This window comes from Cervus canadensis, chromosome 11 (assembly GCF_019320065.1).
Source record: "Cervus canadensis isolate Bull #8, Minnesota chromosome 11, ASM1932006v1, whole genome shotgun sequence".
Lineage (NCBI taxonomy): Eukaryota > Metazoa > Chordata > Mammalia > Artiodactyla > Cervidae > Cervus > Cervus canadensis.
In genome coordinates, this window is record NC_057396.1 from 73,602,121 (window position 1) to 73,622,489 (window position 20,369).

Sequence of the window (20,369 nt, forward strand, 5' to 3'; positions counted from 1 at the left end):
CTTTATATGTATAACAAAAATGATGAAACCTCACAAAACTAAGTTGATGATGATGAGTTGGCCCATAGAGCACCTTGTACACAGGATACAGTAAAAAAAAAAAAAAAGGTGTTACTCCCTCTCCCTTATTTAGCCCAGACTTTCTTCAGGAGGAGCATACTTGCCAAAGAAAGTTAATTAAAAAAAAAAAAAAAAAAAACCTCTTCAGAGATTTCACAACTTACTCTGTATCTAGACTCTAATAGGCACACTCCTTCAAATTGAATATTCTAAGACCACCTAAGCCACTTTTGTACTGCCCATTAACACAATGAAAAGAGTTCCACACAGCAGGGCAGTTCTTACTATTCTGGAATACTCTGCGGGTCTTCAGTCTCTGTTGTCACAGTACTGACCTGTGAATTTTGCTGAAGATCAGAAGAAACAGTGAACCCAGAGGAACATTGGCATCAGCACACTGTTCCAGGGCTCCGGATGACTGCTCAGAGTAAGATGCACATCCAGGGCCTCACCCTCCTCTACACTCTGATCTTGATCCCTCAGAGTGTTTCTCACCCTCATCTGTTCCTTAACAACAGGCAGAACATGATTTTTCAGTATGGGCCACCCTGAAACGTTTAGTCACATTGGTAATCACCGAATGACTCTCATCCTGTTAGGTAAACTAACTTTAGACTCATCGAATGTGACACGAAAACACATCTTTGAAAGCAGCATTTCCCGAGGGGGTCAGAGAAAGTGTGCAAAGGCAGAATGAACAGTAGAGCCTGGACTGGTTCTAGCAGATGCAAATCCCTTCTTACATCAGTCAATCTAGAAAAGTGAGTCTAAAGAGTTGATATTGCACCCCTCTGAATAACCTCATTGATTATATATATATATATATATATATATATATATATATATACACACACAAGCCTACACATATGAAAATACTTTATGTTAGGCTTGCATGTAGTTCTAGATATATCTAAAGTTGCTTTAGATTTTGAAGATGGAGGGTTCACTGTATTCACTAAAACAATTCAGAGTTCACTCCGAGTGGAATATGGAAAGAAAATCTCTGAACTGTGATATTTTATTGAAGAGAAGGAAGGCAGGTAGCTCTTATCCCTGTGTGTCTTAGTCGCTTAGTTGTGTACAACTCTTTGCAACGCCATGGACTGTAGTCCACCAGGCTCCTCTGTCCATGGAATTCTGCAGGCAAGAATACTGGAATGGGTAGCCTTTCCCTTCTCCAGGGGATCTTCCCAACCCAGGGATCTAACTGGGCTCTCCTGCATTGCAGGCAAATTCTTTACCATCTGAGCCACCAAGGAAGCCCAGAGGTATACACATAGGAAAGAGAACTAATATGTTTGAGAGTTTACTATAAGCCACTCAGATTCTAATCAGTTCACTTAATTTCTATAATAACTTTATATACTGAGTAGCTATTACTTTCACTCCCATGTTAGTGAAGAGAAAACAGGAGTGTGGACTGGTCAAGAGACTTGTCCACAATTACACCACAAGTACTGAACTTAGGTGGAGGAAGGCTGCTCGGGGATCCAGTTTCTTAATCAGCACTAGGCAACACCACCACTCCAAAGTATTGTGTATGGATTCCACACATTCACATTAAAACCTTGGTTATTTCTCTTCATACTTAATCCTTCCTATTCTCAAAGTCATAATAGCAAGAAGTCCAGTATCTTAGTCTTGGAGAAGCCTCCTTTCCTGAAAAGAGAAAAACAAACAAACAAACAAACAAAAAAAACCAAAAACTCCATCTCTTATTTCCAAACTTAAGCAGGACTTGAGAATCAACATCCTTCTCATAGCCACTTGGAGTTACTACTTAAAATGGGAATGGATTTGGCAAAATATAGTGGGTCAGCTCTATTTTGTGCCTGTCTCAAGCCCCAACAGAGAATGCTATGGTGTTTTTTTATTTTTATTTTTTTGTTGTTGTTGTTTTGTTTTGTTTTAGAAAGAGTGCTAAGGCTTCTTCAGTGATAAACTTAGCCAAGAAAGTGCTACTTTAAACAACTAAGAATTTGAGGGCTTTGCTCCCATGCTCTCTTAGACATTTTTTATCATCATCAACTTTAACTTGTCTTTCCTTGGAAATAAGTTAATGCAAGAGCCTCTGTACCCTGGTCCTTGGTCAAGAACTAAAAGGGAAACTCTGATAGATGTGATTTGCATAGGCAGTCTTGGTTGCTGCATGCCCCAAATAATGTGGGCTACTTCCACACCAAGCCTGAGGTTTGACTCTAAAGATTCACCATGACCCATAATCTCAAAGCCAACTACTTCTTCTGGTGCTCAATCAAATAAACAACGATCTCTTCCAATGCTTGGGGATCAACTTTCTACCCAGGACTTGCCTCGTAAGCCATGCACTCAGTGGGTGGATCACCACTGTGAGGCTTTCATAGAGGAATTTCAAGGACAATTCTGAACAATGAACTTGAAGTGTCAACCTAGAATTAGAAGTAAATGCTCTATAACATAGTCTGTGCTGATTCCTAAGGTCGGTACAGAATGAGATAAAAAAGGGGAGAGATATCTGTGTTGTAAGCATGTCTTTTTTAAGCCTCTAACAGTTCTCTCTGATTCACAGGATGTCTTCAGAGCCATGCATCCGGACCCTGACATTGTGCGGTTGTACCTCAAACCACTGCTCATCGGAGAGCTTGCTCTAGAAGAGCCCAATCAGGAGAGAAACAAAAATGTGAGTGAGGTCTCAGGACTCAAGAGTATGCAGAGGGATGGGGACAAGGTATATTTCAAGGCCAACTTATCCTTTTCTGTGGGAAACCAGCCATCATGTCTGAGAGGGTCTGCAATAGCATAAATAAGAGGATTCCAAGTATTTCAAAATAATGTCATCCTCCTGAGATCCTCAGAATTCTTAAACCTCTGAGAAACAAAGGAATGGAATGCTTGGCCCTGTGCCAAACAGTAATTCCATGTGTCTAACTACCTACTTCTTGCCACGCAACTTACACATAACTTTTCTTTTTCCATGACTTCTTATAATTGTTTGATGCTCGCTGTTAGTTTCCATGAGAGCAGAGACTATGTGTCCTCAGTACCTACCGGCACAGGATTGGACTTGTAGTAGGAATTCCATAAATAGCTGTTGAATCAATGATGTGACTATATCCTAACTATAGTTCTTTTTACAATCGGAGAAATTACAATTCTAGGAGAATAAACTACCTTCTGAAAAGCAAAGAACAGGAACTCCAGTTCACCTCCTTCTGGCTCCAAACCTTTGGGTATTCCCCATGAAAAGCACCACTTTTCTTTCGCCAAGACTTTGGTTGACTGAAAAACTGTCTTCAGAGGGCAGGCACCTCCATAAGACTAGAGTTTCTAGAATGGTTGCACATAAAGCTTAAAGGGATTTTAGCTAATATTAAGCATGGCATTTTTTTTCTTTTGCACTTCATGTTTTAAAACAGTTTACAATTGTACCATTCTTTTGAAATAATTTGTACAAAGTGGTGATCCAGATATCGCTGTGAGGCAGAAAGAATAAGAATTACATTTCCACTTTAAGAAATGAAGAAACAAACTCTCAAGGGGATAGGAGGAATCTGAGGAGACAGGACTGATTACATGCAGGCCCAAGATGAATACTTAGGCTGACTCCTTAGGCCCAAGTGCATCCCTCAAGGCTGTGTTTCAGGAAGCAATGCACTGTATTGAGATGAGTGCGCCCTCAGGCTGACAGCCTGGACACAGAGCCCGGTTCCTGTGACAAGGTGTAGGAGCTGAGATGGTGTTGTTCAGTCAGTAAGTCACCTCTGACTCTGCGACCCCATGAACTGCAGCACGCCAGGCCTCCATGTTTCCTCACTATCTCCCAGTTTGCTCAAACTCATGTCCATTGAGTCCATGATGCCATCCAACCATCTCATCCTCTGTCGCCCTCTGCTCTTCCTGCCCTCAACCTTTCCAGGCACCAGGGTCTTTTCCAATGATTCTGTTCTTCCATCAGGTGGCCAGTGTATTGGAGCTTCAGCTTAACCATCAATCATTTCAATGAATACCCAGGGTTGATTTCCTGTAGGACTGACATGTTTGATCTCCCTGCTGTCCAAGGGACTCTCAAGGGTTTTCTCCAACACCACAGTTCAAAAGCAACAATTCTTTGATTCTCAGCCTTCTTTCATGTCCAACTCTCACATCCATACATGACTACTGGAAAACCCATAACTTTGACTATATGGACCTTTGTTGGCAAACTAACGTCTCTGCTTTATAATATGCTGTCTACCTTTGTCACTGCTTTTCTTCCAAGGAGCAAGCATCTTTTAATTTCATGGCTGCAATCACTGGCTGCAGTGATTTTTGAAGCCCAAGAAAATAAAGCCTGTCACTGTTTCTATTTTCTCCCCATCTATTTGAATGAAGTGATTGGACTGAATGTCATGATCTTCATTTTTTGAATGTTGAGTTTGAAGCCAGCTTTTTTACCCTCCTCTTTCACCTTCATCAACAGATTCTTTAGTTCCTCTTCACTTTCTACCATTAGAGTGGTATGATCTTATCTGAAGTTGTTGATATTTCTCCCAGCAATCTTGATCCCAGCTTCTGCTTCATTCAGCACAGCATTTCACATGATGTACTCTGCATATAAATTAAATAAGCAGGGTGACAATATACAGCCATGATGTACTCCTTTCCCAATTTTGAACCAGTCCATTTTTCCAAGTCTGGTTTGAACTGTTGCTTCTTGGCATGCATACAGGTTTCTCAGGAGGCAGGTAAGATGGTCTAGTACTCCCATCTCGTTAAGAATTTTCCACGGCTTGTTGTGATCCACAAAGGATCAGAAGAAACAGTAAACCTAGAGGAATATTAGTGTAGTCAGTGAAGCAGATTTTTTTTATTTTTATTTTTATTTTTTGGAATTCTCTTGCTTCTTCTATGATCCAACAGATATTGGTAATTTGATTTTTGGTTCCTCTGCCTTTTCTAAATCCAACTTGTATATCTGGAAGTTCTCAGTTCATGTACTGTTGAAGCCTAGTTTGAAGGATTTTGAGCATTACCTTGCTAGCATGTGAAATAAGAGCAATTATGTGGTACTTTGAATGTTCTTTGGCATTGCCTTTCTTTGGGATTGGAATGAAAATTGACTTTTTAAGTCCTGTGACCACTGTTGAGTTTTCCAAATTTGCTGGCATATCGAGTGTAGCACTATAGTAGCATTATCTTTTGGGATTTGAAGTAGTTCTACTGGAATTCCACCACCTCAATTAGCATTAAAACACCTCCATTAGCATTGTTCATCCCAATGCTTTCTAAGGACCTCTTGACTTCACATTGCAAAATGTCTGGCTCTAGGTGAATGACCATACCATCGTGGTTATCTGGATCTCTAGAGTTTTTTTGTATAATTCTGTTTATTCTTGCCACATCTCCTTAATATCTTCTTTTCTGTTAGGTTTTTACCATTTCTGTCCCTTTTTTTTTTTTTCATTTCTATCCTTTTTATGCCCATCTTTGCATGAAATGGTCCTTTGACATTTCCAATATTGTTGAAGGGATCTCTAGTTTTTTTCCATTCTATCATTTTCCTCTACTTTTTGTTTGCATAAGAATGCTTTCTTATCTCTACTTGCTATTCTCTGGAAATCTTCATTCAGATGGGTATATCTTTCCTTTTCTCCTTTGCCTTTCACTTCTCTTCTTTTCTCAGCTATTTAAGGCCTCCTCAGACACCATTTTACCTTTTTGCATTTCTTTTCCTTGGGGATGATTTTGATCATCATCTGCAAGACAATGTTACAAAGCTCTGTCCACAGTTCTTCAAGCACTTTGTCTATCAGATCTTATGCCTTGAATTTATTTGTCACTTCCACTGCATAACTGCAAGTTCATACCTGAATGGCCTAGTGGTTTTCCCTACTTTTTTCAATTTAAGTCTGAATTTGGCTATAAGGAGTTCATGATCTGAGCCATAATCAGCTCCTGGTCTTGTTTTTGCTGATGTATAGAGCTTCTCCATCTTTGGCTGCAAAGTATATAATCAATCTGATTTCAGTATTGACGATCTGGTGATGTCCATGTATAGAGTCATTTCTTGTGTTGTTGGAAGAGAGTGTTTGCTATGACCAGTGCATTCTCTTGGCAAAAATTTGTTAGCATTTGCCTGGCTTCATTTTGTACTCCAAGGCCAAGCTTGCTTATTACTTCAGGTATCTCTTGACTTCCTACTTTTGCATTCCAATTCCCTATGATGAAAAGGACACCTTTTTTTTTTTTTTGGTGTTAGTGTTAGAAGGTCTGGTAGGTCTTCAGAGAACCATTCAACTTCAGCTTCTTCAGCATTAGTGGTCAGGGCATAGATTTGGATTACTGTGATACTGAATGGTTTGCTTTGGAATCAAACAGAGATCATACTCTCATTTTTGAGACTGCACCCAAGTACTGCATTTTAGACTCTTTTGTTGACTATGATGGCTACTCCATTTCTTATAAGGGATTCTTGCCCACAGTGGTAGATACATTGGTCATATGAATTAAATTCACCCATTCCCATACATTGTAGTTCACTGATTCCTAAAATGTTGATGCTAACCCTTGCCATCTCTTGCTTGACCCCATCCAGTTTACTTTGGTTCATGGACCTAACTTTCAAGGTCCCTATGCAATATTGTTGTTTACATAATTGGACTTTACTTTTGTCATTAAACACATATATAACTGGGTGTAATGTCTGCCTTGGCCTAGTCTCGTATTCTTTCTAGAGCTATTTCTTCATTCTTCCCCAGTAGCATATTGGATATCTACTTACTTGGGGAGCTCATCTTTCAGCGTCATAGCTTTAGCCTTTTCATACTTTTCATGGGATTCTTGAGGCAAGAATACTGAAGTTGTTTGCCATTCCCTTCTGACCACATTTGATCACAACTTTCCGCCATGGTGCATCCGTCTTGGGACCCTAACTTTGAAAGGCTTGAGACTGTGGGATATGAGTCTAGGCCAGTTACCAAACCTGTCTGTGGTTCAGTTTCTCTCTCTGTAAAATAGCAACAATAGAACCAACCACATAATTGTTATTGGGAGATTACTGAGAGTTAAAGGCATTTAAAGTGCTTAGAACAGTGTATGGAATGTAGCAAATATTCAGTAAACTTTAGATATTGTAATCATCATAAGCCCAACAGTCACACAAGTAATTTACAAGCCTCTAAATTTACAGAATTATTTAGGGCAGGATGCCCTAGGTTAAAAAGAGGAAATGGTGCAGAGTTTAGTTGTTTTACCTAAATATTTTCTCTAAAGAAAAGAAATCCCATTCATGGCTGAGAGCTATAATTATTCACTATCTAAAACAGTGCTGATCACTGAAGGTAAAGATCTGATATGAATTTTCTTTGTGCATCTGTGATTACCCAGAGATATGTATGTAGACAATTGATGTTTGAGCACAGAACTGAATGTCAGGAAGTACAGGCTAAAGTCCAGCTTCCGTCACTTGCGGAGGACTTCACATTAACCACCCTTCTGGGGTTCAGTGACCCCAACAGTACAGTGAACGTGATGGTAAAATCAGGGAAGCGCCCTGTTGCTGTTGTTCAGTCGCTAGGTTGTGTCTGACTCATTGTGACCTCATGGACTGCAGCACAGCAGGCTTCCCTGTCCTTCACCATTTCCCAGAGCTTGTTCAAACTCATATCCATGGAGTCAGTGATGCCCATCCAGCCATCTCATTCTCTGTCATCCCCTTCTCCCTGTACCTTAAGTCTTTCCCAGCATCAGGGTCTTTTCCAATGAGTCAGCTCTTCCTATTAGGTGGCCAAAGGATTGGAACTTCAGCTTCAACATCAGCCCTTCCAAATGATATTCAGGACTGATTTCCTTTGGGATGGACTGGTTGGATCTCCTTGCAGTCCAAGGGACTCTCAAGAGTCTTCTCCAACACCATGGTTCAAAAGCATCAATTCTTCAGTGCTCAGACTTCTTTATAGTCAAGTTCTCACATCTATACATGACTACAGGAAAGACCATAACTTTGACTAGACAGACATTTGTTGGCAAAGTAATGTCTCTGCTTTTAAATACACTGTCTGGGTTTGTCACTGCTTTTCTTCCAAGCATCAAGCAAAGTTTAGTTTCATGGCTGCAGTCACAATCTGCAGTGATTTTGGAGCCCAAGAAAATAAAGTCTGTCACTGTTTTAATTGTTTACCCCATCTGTTTGTCATGAAATCATGGGACCTGTTGCGATTATCTTCATTTTTGAATGTTGCATTTTAAACCAGCTTTTTCACTCTCCTTTTCACCTTCATCAAGAGGCTCTTTAGGTCCTCTTTGCTTTCTGCCCTAAGGGTGTCATCTGCATATGAGAGGGTATTGATATTTCTCCCAGCAATCTTGATTCCAGCTTCTGCGTCATCCAGCCCAACATTTCTCATTATATACTCTGCATAGAAATTAAATAAGCAGGGTGACAACATACAGCCTTGATGTACTCCTTTCCCAATTTGGGACTGTCAAGCGAGTGTATGCTCCTCGGTTCTTTGTCTTGTCACAACAAATATTTGGAGTGACGGACATTAAAGCCCCTTGGCGGGTCACAGCTCTCGGAGGACAGACCGTGTTATAGCTCTCAGGTCTCAAACGGACCGTGTTATAGCTCTTAAATAAATCAGTGTTACAGCTCTATTTATTTAGATAATAGCAGGAAAATCCATCTTTGAGGCATGAGGGCACTTCGATCCAAAGACGCGAAGAGAAGATCGCCCCATCATGCGGGAGAGGGAGGGAGCAAAAAGGAGAGAAGAGGGCTTTGGCTCCTCTTTTTATATGTTTCTCTGTCCCTGGGCCTGTCTTATGTAAATTGGACTTAGGCAAGAGCGTTGTTTGTTTTACCTGAGGTTCTCACTCTGGTCCTCGGACCTTCCTTTGTTCTATTTTCATGGGCTTTCCCTTCCAGGTCTTTTAGCCACCGTCATTTTGGACTCTTTTTCCCTATTCTAACTACCTAACAGAACCACTCCATTGTTCCATGTCCAGTTCTAACTGTTGCTTCTTGGCCTGCATATAGGTTGCTCAGGAGGCAGGTAAGGCGGCCTGGTATTTCCAGCTATTGAAGAATTTCCCTCAGTTTGTTGTGATCCACATGGTCAAAGACATTAGCATAGTCAGTGAAGCAGAAGTAGATGTCTTTTGGAATTCCTTTGCTTTCTCTATGATCCAACAGATGTTAGCAATTTGATTTCTGGTTCCTCTGCCTCTTCTAAACCCAACTAGAAATCTGAACGTTCTCAGTTCACATACTGTTGAAGCCTAGCTTGGAGAATTTTAAACATCACTTTGTTAGCATGTGGAATGATTGCAATTGTGCAGAAGTCTGAACATCCTTTCGTATTGCCTTTCTTTGGGATTGGAATGAAAATTGATTTTTCAAGTCCTGTGACCACTGCTGTGCTTCCCAAGTTTGCTGGCATACTGAGTGCAGCACTTTCACAGCATCATCTTTTAGGGTTTGAAATAACTCAGCTGGAATTCTATCACCTCTGCTACCTTTGTTGGTAGTGATGCTTCCTAAGGCCCACTTGACTTCACACTCCAGCATGTCTGGCTCTAGGTAAGTGATCACAACACCATCGTGGTTATCTGGGTCATTAAGATCTTTTTTGTGTAGTTCTTCTGTGTATTCTTGCCACTTCTTCTTGATATCTTCTGCTTCTGTTAGGTCCATATGTTTCCTGTCCTTTATTATGCCCATCTTTGTATGAAATTTTCCCTTGATATCTCTAATTTTCTCAAAGAGGTCTCCAGTCTTTCCCATTCTATTGTTTTCCTCTATTTCTTTGCATTGATCACTGAGGAAGGCTTTCTTATCTCTCCGTGCTATTCTTTGGAACTCTGCATTCAGATGGGGTATATCTTTCTTTTTCTCCTTTGCCTTTCACTTCTCTTCTTTTCTCAGCTATCTGTAAGGCCTCCTCAAGTATCAGTTTGCCATTTTGCATTTCTTTTCCATGGGGATGATTTTGATCACCACCTCCAGTACAATGTTATGAACCTCTGTCCATAGTTCTTCAGGCACTCTATCAGATCTTACACCTTGAATCTATTTCTCACTTCCACTGTATAACTGCAAGGGATTTACTTTAGGTCATACCTGAATGGCCTAGTGGTTTCCCCTACTTTCTTCAATTTAAGTCTGAATTTTGAAATAAGGAGTTCACGATCTGAGCCATAATCAGCTCCAGGTCTTGTTTTTGCTAATGTATAGAGCTTCTCTATCTTTGGCTGCAAAGAATATAATCAATCTGATTTCGGTATTGACGATCTGGTGATGTCCATGTGTAGAGTCATCTATTATGTTGTTGGAAGAGGGTGTTTGTCATGACCAGTGTGTTCTCTTCGCAAAACTCTGTTAGCATCTGCCCAGCTTCATTTTGTACTCCAAGGCCATGCTTGCCTGTTATTCCAGGTACCTTTTAACTTCCTACTTTTGCATTCTAATCCCCTATGATGAAAGAAATCTAAGCGCTGAAGAATTGATGTTTTTGAACTGTGGTGTTGGAGAAGACTCTTGAGAGTCCCTTGGACTGTAAGGAGATTTCTACCAGTCCATTGTAAAGGAGATCAGTCCTGGGTGTTCATTGGAAGGACTGATGCTGAAGCTGAAACTCCAATACTTTGGCCACCTCATGTGAAGAGTTGACTCACTGGAAAAGACCCTGATGCTGGGGTAGATTGAATGTGGAAGGAGAAGGGGATGACAGAGGATGAGATGGTGGGATGGCATCACCACCTAAATGGACATGAGTTTGAGTAAGCTCCAGGAGTTGGTGATGGACAGGGAAACCTAGCGTGCAGCAGTCCATTTGGTTGCAAAGTGTCGGACACGACTGAATGACTGAACTGAACTGATGATGAAAAGGACATCTTTTTTGGTGTTAGTTCTAGAAGGTCTTGTAAGTCTTCAGAGAACCATCCAACTTCAGCTTCTTCAACATTAGTGATCAGAGCACAGGCTTGGATTACTCTGATATTGAATGGTTTCCCTTAGAAATGAACAGAGATCATCTTTCATTTTTGTTTTTTGTACCCAAGTACTCTATTTCAGACTCTTTTGTGGACTAGTACACTGTGTGATCTCTTAAAGTTATCTATGGCCACCAGAATTCTGATGTTCGTGGGGCCTCTAGAGATGAGCCCATCCAAACCTTTCCCAGGCACTGGATCATTTAAAAGTTGTATCAGTGAATTTGAAATGAATTTTCTTGCTTCTAGGATTATGTTCATAGCACTTTTTTATTATTATTTCAAATTTCTCTTCTCTTTTATATTTGAACAAACAAGTTTCCTTCTTATACCCTGGTTACTTTCTCAACAGTCTGAGTTTCAAACACATTATAGTTATTAAGCTAAGGAGATATTTCTTCCCAGGCCTTACACTGACTCTCGAGTATGTGCAAGTTCGTAAATCAGTGCTAGTACTTGACGTACATACATAAGCACAGTACTTGTACACAGAATCAGGACTCCTCCAACCAATGGACACACACTCTAATACCACAGGAGACCCTGTCTCATTCCTGTAGAGCTTCTGAGCATCTCACAGGAAATTCATCTCACAGAACTAATCAAAGTGAACTCTATCTTTCATAAAGGAATCTTTTGCACACGTTAAATAGCTGATAACATAGAAAGTAACAGAGATCCGTATAGATAGCAAAGTCCCCCAAAGTATAATCAGAGATCAAACAGCACATTGATCTAAAAAGGCGACTGTTATGAATAGATACTCACGTCTACACATAAAGCGGACAACCAGCAAGGCCCTGCTGTTCGGCAGGGACCTACACTCAGTACCTCACAATGGCCGACCGGGGACTGGGCTCTGAGGGAACAGTGCGTGTGGGTCACGTGCTGTGCACCTGACGGCAGTGCGACGCTGCTCGTCGCCCACACGTCAACGCGGCCTTTGTCTGAAAGGAGGAAACTTCTTATGGGGGCTTCCCTGGCAGCCCGGCCGTTAAGACTTCTCCTTTCAGTGAAGGGGGCGCAGGTTTGATCCCTCGTCAGGGAACCAAGATCTCACATGCCTCACAGCAATAAATAAATAAAACATAAAATGAAAGCAATATTGCCACAAATTCAATACAGACTTCAAAAGAAATGATCTGCATCAAAAAAAAAATAATTAATCAGTTTAAAAAAGAGAATTCTTAGAGTTATGTATCTGTTCAATGAACCTCCCCCATCCCCCCAAAAAGAAGTAAATTATAAGTCCCACAGCAATTTGAGGAGAGTTTACAAATCACTACTCATCTGTCTCTTCTCCAGGAAAAAAATTTATCATAACTTGTTTTAAGCATTTTGATTTTAGTTAATTTTTTAAGGTTTCATTTTTTGTTTGAATTATGCCTAATTATATTTATTAAATAAATAAATGTCAGTTCATCAAATTAAGGTATCATACATTGATAAAATAGATTAATAATTATGTTCATCTGTGCTCCCACTCCACTGAAGGAACTAATTCCTTTCTTGCATGTTTATCTCACAGTCCCAGTTGGTGGAAGATTTCCAAGAACTGCGGAGGACATTAGAGACCATGAATTTGTTCCATGCCAACCTGGGGTTCTTCTTCCTTCACCTCGCACAGGTCTTGATTTTGGAAGCCCTGGCTTGGGTAATAGTGTGGCATTTTGGCAGTGGCTGGCTTGTCACAATATTCATTTCTTGTCTTCTCACGGTTGCTCAGGTAAGTAGGTGTCCTAAGCCCAGGCAGCGGCTCTATGGGAAGCCTCAGAATTTTTTCTTCCCTCTTTACACTGGTGTCAACGGCTGCCCGGCACTTCCTGGCAAGTTACTCATCAGTGTCTGACACCAGCAAGTTATCAAAACCCACTGAGCCCCAGTTCTCTCATCTGTAACACGGGGTAATGATTTTTTATGGAAATGTTCTAAAAAAACTAAACAAGTTACTCTGTAGAGTGCCTAGCACAGAGACTGGCATGTGGTAAATATCCTTGACAGTTGCTACCCTTTGCCCAATATTATCCACACAATGTCAGTAACTGAAGTTCCGTTCTGGGCCATGTAACCTTCACCTATATCTTTCATTCTTTAACCAACCAACATTTTTAATGGTTGTTCAATGATTTTACTAAGACTAGGGCACATATGTGAACTTATTTTGTTTTCTTTTTAATCGCTCAGTTGTTTCCAATTATTTTAGACCCCGTGGACTGTAATCCACCAGGCTCCTCTGTCCATGGATTTCTTCAGGCAACAATACTGGAGTAGGTTGCCATTCCCTTTACCAGGGAATCTTCCTGACCCAGGGATCAAATCTGAGTCTCCCACATTATAGGCAGATTCTTTACCGTCTTAGCCACCATGAAGAAAGAAAGCCCCACATTAATTTATACCTATACGTGTGTTTATATATATATATATATATATATATATATATATATATCACTATTTATACATGCTACTTCATAATAAAAAATTCTACTAAAAAGAAGTTATATATCTGTATTTTTTAAAAAATTCCCTGAGACCCTTGCCAAAAGCCTCATTTCACCAATATTTATCAATACACCAGTCTATGAAGAGAGTCTATTTATTATCCCATGATAATAGGATCATGGATTCTGCAGAAATGGCAATCAGCAACTGGCATGTAGCAGGGCAATTGATAAATGCTTTGAATGAAGCACAGACTTCTGAAAATGGCATTCTATGCCCACAACTCTGTATTGGGGACACAAAGGGAAACACACCTGACCCTGCACTTGGGCAGCAGTCATCCAGTGGAGGAGATGGTCATTTAAATATCTAGACACGATACAAGGCAGAAGGGAAAGAAACAAGCATGTGCTGTTGAAGCAGAAAGAGGCATCTAATTCTAATTGAGGCAACTGGGGATGCATTCTCAGAACAAAGAACTGAAAAGCTCAGAGCCACCGACTAGCTTGCCAAGAGTTGTATAACTTGTAAAGTGGTGAAGGACAGTTCAGAGCCCTAGTCAGCCTGACTCCAAAGGCATCCTCCTTCCATTCCACATTGGACAATTCTGACAGTAGAGAGAAGATTCTAGGCTTCGAGAGCCACCTGTGCAAAGGTGCAGGGACGGGAAAGCACTCAGCCAGTGTGACAGATACAGAGACCTCCACTGTTCTCATGGGTCCCGAACCCACCAGCGGGCCCACTTACTGCTTTCTTCTTTCCTTGTCAACTTCTCTGACTGCAACCCTGTCTCTTCCAGGCTCAGAGTGGATTTCTGCAACATGACATGGGACACCTATCCATATTTAAGAAGTCCAAGTGGGATCACCTGTTGCAAAAATTTGTGATGGGTCATCTCAAGGTACAGAATGTTCCAGGAGTATGATGGGATTCTGAAAGTCATCTCACCAAGTAGTGGTTTCTACATACACTTATCAGCAAAAAATGTTACTACACACTCCACAAGTAACTTTAAATATACTGACAATGCAGTGACTATATATATATATATATAACATTATAACATATATGCTAAAATTAGAATTTTAACTGTTTAGGAGGAAAGGTTTATTTTTATTAAGAAGTTCTGTTTTTTTCTTAGCCAATAAACTATTTGGCCCAATCCCTGGGACACCACTAAAGAAACACCTCTCAGGAGATATACCCTATAAAGTCATGAGTAGGGATATTCTTAGAAGGGATCTGGACATGTACTTCTGGGGGACTAGGGGAATCCAGCCAACCATTTTATCCCTGGGAGGACTATGTATAAATAAAAGAAAAGATGCAGAATAGAGAAAAGTTTAACAAAAGAGAGAAACCACAGAAAGTTAGATGGCTCTGTTTAAGAGTTGAGGGTTGCAAAACCCAGTCTGCTGGAAAAAGCAGGGCAGTTGGCCTTATCCCCCTCACATATGCTCCAGGAGGACAGGCACACTGCCCTATGCACCCCTGAAATGCAGCGCCTAGCAGAGTGCCTAACACGCAGTAGGCCTTCCATAAGCATGTGTGGAATGCATGAAGGGATGGATGCAGGAATGGAATGATGGGTGGAAACCTGATAACAGTACAAGGATTGATGACAGCCGGTTTCAGCCCTGGCTCTGATAATGCTCACTGTGCAACCCTGAACAAGTCAGATTCCATCTCTGGCTCTCAGAGTTCTCATCTCTAAAATTAGGACTTCAGCTGAATCTCAGCTTTTCTCTGATGTTCTAGGATTCGGTGAGAAACCAAATGACAGAATGATCTCTGTTGATTTCCAAGGCAAACCATTCAGTATCACATTAATCCAAGTCTAGCTAACTCTGCTAGCCTTTGCCCTGCTTCGTTTTGTACTCCAGTATTCTTGCCTTGATAACCCCATGAACAGTATGAAATGGCAAAAAGATATGACAGTGAAAGATGAACTCCCAGGTCGGTAGGTACCTGCTACTGGAGAAGAGTGGAGAAATAACTCCAGCAAGAATGAAGAGATGGAGCCAAAGTGAAAACAATGCTGAGCTATGGATGTGACTGGTGCTGGAAGTAAACTCTGATACCATAGAGAGTGATATTGCATAGGAACCTGAAATGTTAGGTCCATGAATCAAGGCAAATTGGAAGTGGTCAAACAGAAGATGGCAAGGGTGAACATTGACATTGTAGGAATCAGTGAACTAAAATGGACCAGAATGGGCGAATTTAATTCAGGTGACCATTATATCTATGACTGTGGGCAAAAACCCCTCGAAGAAATGGAGTAGCCCTCATAATCAACAAAAGAGTCCAAAATGAAGTACTTGGATGCAATCTCAAAAATGAAAGAATGATCTCTCTTCATTTCCAAGGCAAACCCTTCAATATCACAGTAATCGAAGGCTATGCCCCAAACATCAATGCTGAAGAAGCTGAAGTTGAATGGTTCTTTGAAGATCTATAAGACCTTCTAGAACTAACACCAAAAAAAGATGTCTTTTTCATCATAGGGGACTGGTTGCAAAAGTAGGAAACCAAGAGACACCTGGAGTAACAGGCAAGTTTGACCTTGGAGTGAATGAAGCAGGGCAAAGGCCAACAGAATTTTGCCGAGAGAACACACTGCTCACAGCAAACACCCTCTTCCAACTTTATCACTCCTGTATATATTCCAAATATTTTCACTTTAACATGAAAGAAATATACAAATTATTAATATATTTTACATTTCTTTTTTCATTCTGAGCCTTTGAATCTAGTATGTATTATATACTTACACAGCCTGCCTCAATTCGAGTGGTCACATATTAAGTGCTCAGTGGCCACACGTAGATAATGGCTACTCTATTGAGCACTGCAGATCTAAAATATACATTTGAGATTTTTGAGAAATGTCAGATATGCAATAAAAACTATGACTATTGCTTATTCTTCTATAAATGATTAATGAAATATGGGAAGGGAAGAGAAATTGAATATCTCAATATGCCAGCATTCTACATACAGAATCTCATGTCTCCTTAAACAACCCGTGCAGGTAAATGTCATTACATTATACTATATTTACTGAAGATGAAATTGAACATCAGAGGGTAGATAATTTTCCCAAACCACACAGAAGCATTTATACAATCCAGTGGATTCAACTAAGTTGATGTGCTTCCAAAACCTTTTCTCTGTTAAAACCTTCAGATTTTCACTGAAAGAGAAAAAAAAAAATCCCAAACAACCTAATCAGAAATGATATGAGCTCAGCATCAACTAAAATAGTTTTATTCTCATTTATATTTAATGAGATCATTGAAATTTGAAAATGTGATGATCAGAGGCAAACTCTCATAGGAGATGACTTCAGATCCATGACTCTTTAAAATATTTATTAAAGTAGGAACCCGGGGGCCATTTTCCCCCCAGAACTAATTAGTTTTAGAGCTGGTTTCTTTACTGATAAAATAAGAAGTGTACTCTCTGCTCTACCTATTTCATATCTCTTTTTAAAAGCAGGACCAAAAAAAAAAAAAGATGGAAAAACATTTCATTTAATCGGTTTTATTCTTCTTCATTATCAGGAGTTGTTTTAGCCTGGAATTTGTGTTCCTGGATAAGATAATTATTTGCTGGTAGGCTTTTAGAGCCTCTAGCCAATAAATCATTCTGTGACCCAGGAATGGGGGATGGCATGTCCCAGGAATCCATATCCTAATTAAACTTTGGAGATGTAGGCAGAAAACGCTGATTGTTACTATTCAGGCGCTAGTCATTTCCGGCTCACTGAGACCCCATGAACACAGCACAGCAGGCTTCCCTGTCCTTCAACAGTTCATAAAGTTTGCTCAGACTCATGCCCATTGAGTCGGTGATGCCATCCTACCATCTCATCCTCTGTCATCCCCTTTTCCTCCTGCCCTCAATCTTTCCCAGGGTCAGGGTCTTTTCCAGTGAGTTGGCTCTTCACATCAGGTGGTCAGTATTGGAGCTTCAGCTTCAGCAACAGTCCTTCCAATGAATATTCAAGGTTGATTTTCTTTAGTTTTGGAAAACTCTGATAATGAAAGATATTTCAGGAGAGAAATCTTCCAGCTAATGAATGTTCTCTTCTCCTCAGGGCCTATCTGTAAAATGGTGGAATAACCAGCACTTCCAACACCATGTCAAAACAAATATCTACCTCAAAGACCCAGATATTGATGTAGAACCATTTCTTGTTATTGGAGATTTACAACCTGTCAAGGTATGTTTAGAAATACTAGGCACTTAGAGAAATGTTTCAGGAAGTGGCTCTTGGAAAGGTCTACACCTTTGTCTTGAGATCAGGCTGGAAATTCTGGATTCAAGTATGTTGTCAGAACATCTCTTCTTCTTTTAAGTCCAGGATATAGATTTGAAATAAGTGAATCTGGTGTTGTAAGAAAAGAAGAAAATGTGGAATGAATGACTCTATGATCTTAAAAGTCATTCAGTTTAAATCACTCATAAGAAGGCATGGCAGTACATTCGAGGAGTGCTAAATCAGGAAACACCTATGTATCTATTTATGTCAACTAATTCTAGCTGTTGGAGGAAACTAAGCTGTTATTTTTAGTTTAGGTTATTTTGGTTCATTTATACATGAAACTCACCTCAAATGCCTCATAATACACTTAGGACCTCACCTCTAATTCAGAATTCATTTTTTTTTTTCCATTTATTTATATTAGTTGGAGGCTAATTACTTTACAATATTGTAGTGGTTTTTGCCATACATTGACATGAATCAGACATGGATTTACATGTTTTCCCCATCCCGATCCCCCCTCTTGCCTCCCTCTCCATCCCATTCTTCTGGGTCTTCCCAGTGCACCAGCCCTGAGCACCCGTCTCATGCATCCAACCTGGGCTGGTGATCTGTTTCACCCTTGATAGTATACTTGTTTCAATGCTGTTCTCTCTGAACATCCCACCCTCGCCTTCTCCCACAGTCTAAAAGTCTGTTCTGTACATCTGTGTCTCTTTTTCTATTTTTCATGTAGGATTATCGTTACCATCTTTTTAATTTCCATATATATGCATTAGTATACTGTATTGGTCTTTATCTTTCTGGCTTACTTCACTCTGCATAATGGGCTCCAGTTTCATCCATCTCATTAGAACTGATTCAAATGAATTCTTTGTAATGGCTGAGTGATATTCCATAGTGTATATGTAGCACAGCTTTCTTATCCATTCATTTGCTGATGGACATCTAGGTTGCTTCCATGTCCTGGCTATTATAAACAGTGCTGCGATGAACACTGGGGTGCATGTGTCTCTTTCAGCTCTGGTTTCCTCGGTGTGTATGCCTAGGAGTGGGATTGCTGGGTCATATGGCAGTTCTATTTCCAGTTTTTTAAGGAATCTCCACACTGTTCTCCACAGTGGCTGTACTAGTTTGCATTCCCCCCAACAGTGTAAGAGGGTTCCCTTTTCTCCACACCCTCTCCAGCATTTATTGCTTGTAGACTTTTGGATAGCAGCCATTCTGACTGACATGTAATGGTACCTCATTGAGGTTTTGATTTGCATTTCTCTGATAATGAGTGATGTTGAGCATCTTTTCATGTGTTTGTTAGCCATCTGTAAGTCTTCTTTGGAGAAATGTCTGTTTAGATCTTTGGCCGAATTTTTAATCGGGTCATTTATTTTTCTGGAATTGAGCTGCTGGAGTTGCTTGTATATTTTTGAGATTAATCCTTTGTTCCTTCATTTGCTATTATTTTCTCCCATTCTGAAGGCTGTTTTTTCACCTTGCTTATAGTTTCTTTTGTTGTTCAAAAGCTTTTAAGTTTCATTAGGTCCCATTTGTTTATTTTTGCTTTTATTTCCAATTTCTGGGAGGTGGGTCATAGAGGATCTTGCTGTGACTTATGCCGGAGAGTGTTTTGCCTATGTTCTCCTCTAGGAGTTTTAAAGTTTCTGGTCTTACATTTAGATCTTTAATCCATTTTGGGTTTATTTTTGTGTATGGTGTTAGAAAGTGTTCTAGTTTCATTCTTTTACAAGTGGTTGACCAGTTTTCCCAGCACCACTTGTTAAAGAGGTTGTCTATTTTCCATTGTATATTCTTGCCTCCTTTGTTGAGGATAAGGTGTCCGTAGGTACATGGATTTATCTCTGGGCTTTCTTTTTTGTTCCATTGATTAATTCAGACTTCTTAAGCAACAGGAAAAGGACGGCAAACTCCAGGATGTCTTAGCTGTTAACTTTCTTAAACCTCAGCTTAAAAACCAGCATGTAAGGATTATTACCAAGATTTTCAGAGTCTGATTTCAACATAGAAGGTATAAGGATAAGCACAGAAAGGTATCTTTCCTTGAGAAGAAATAATGGATCCTGAGAATTAAGTGCTTAGGAAGAGGCTCTATCTCCTTCTGGAAGAATTTAGGAGCTTTCTAACAACAAAGGAGTGTAGCTTGGTCAGTTGCTCCATGGACTTTGTGGTGACCAGAATTGTGCAACTTTCTGAAAATAGGTTTTCCCAGTTTTGGAAGACAACCTTCTTCCAATTAGCAAAAAAAGTCTCCTGCCGAGATATAAAGGAAAAAAGAAAGATACCTTGACTGTAGTCTTCAGTCAGTTGTTCTTCACAATGACTCTGCAAAGGAGTCAGAGCTCTCTAAAGTCTGCAAACTCCTGAAGTGAAGTCGATCAGTCATGTCTGACTCTTTGTGACCTTTTGGACTACAGCCCACCAGGCTCCTCCATCCATGGGCTTTTCCAGGGAAGAATAGTGGAGTGGGTTGTCATTTCCTTCTCCAGGGATCCAACCTGGACCTCCCACATTACAGGCAGACTCTTTACAGTCTGAGCCACCAAGGAATCCCTGTGAACTCCTCGGCTGACCACTAAACTTATCACATTTTGACTTCTCTCCTCATTCCCTCACAGCAATGGAGAGTTGCCTCACT

At 40.3% G+C, this 20,369-nt stretch overlaps 1 protein-coding gene and 1 pseudogene across 1 annotated transcript in view; one reads left to right on the forward strand and one right to left on the reverse strand.

Moving 5' to 3' along the window:
* The window catches only part of LOC122450481 (fatty acid desaturase 2-like protein FADS2B), a 914,319-nt gene that overhangs the window by 677,354 nt on the left and 216,596 nt on the right, over positions 1–20,369 (reverse strand). The gene's annotated exons all lie outside the window — the stretch shown is intronic.
* Positions 1–20,369, forward strand: part of LOC122450483 — a 41,580-nt pseudogene that overhangs the window by 10,309 nt on the left and 10,902 nt on the right.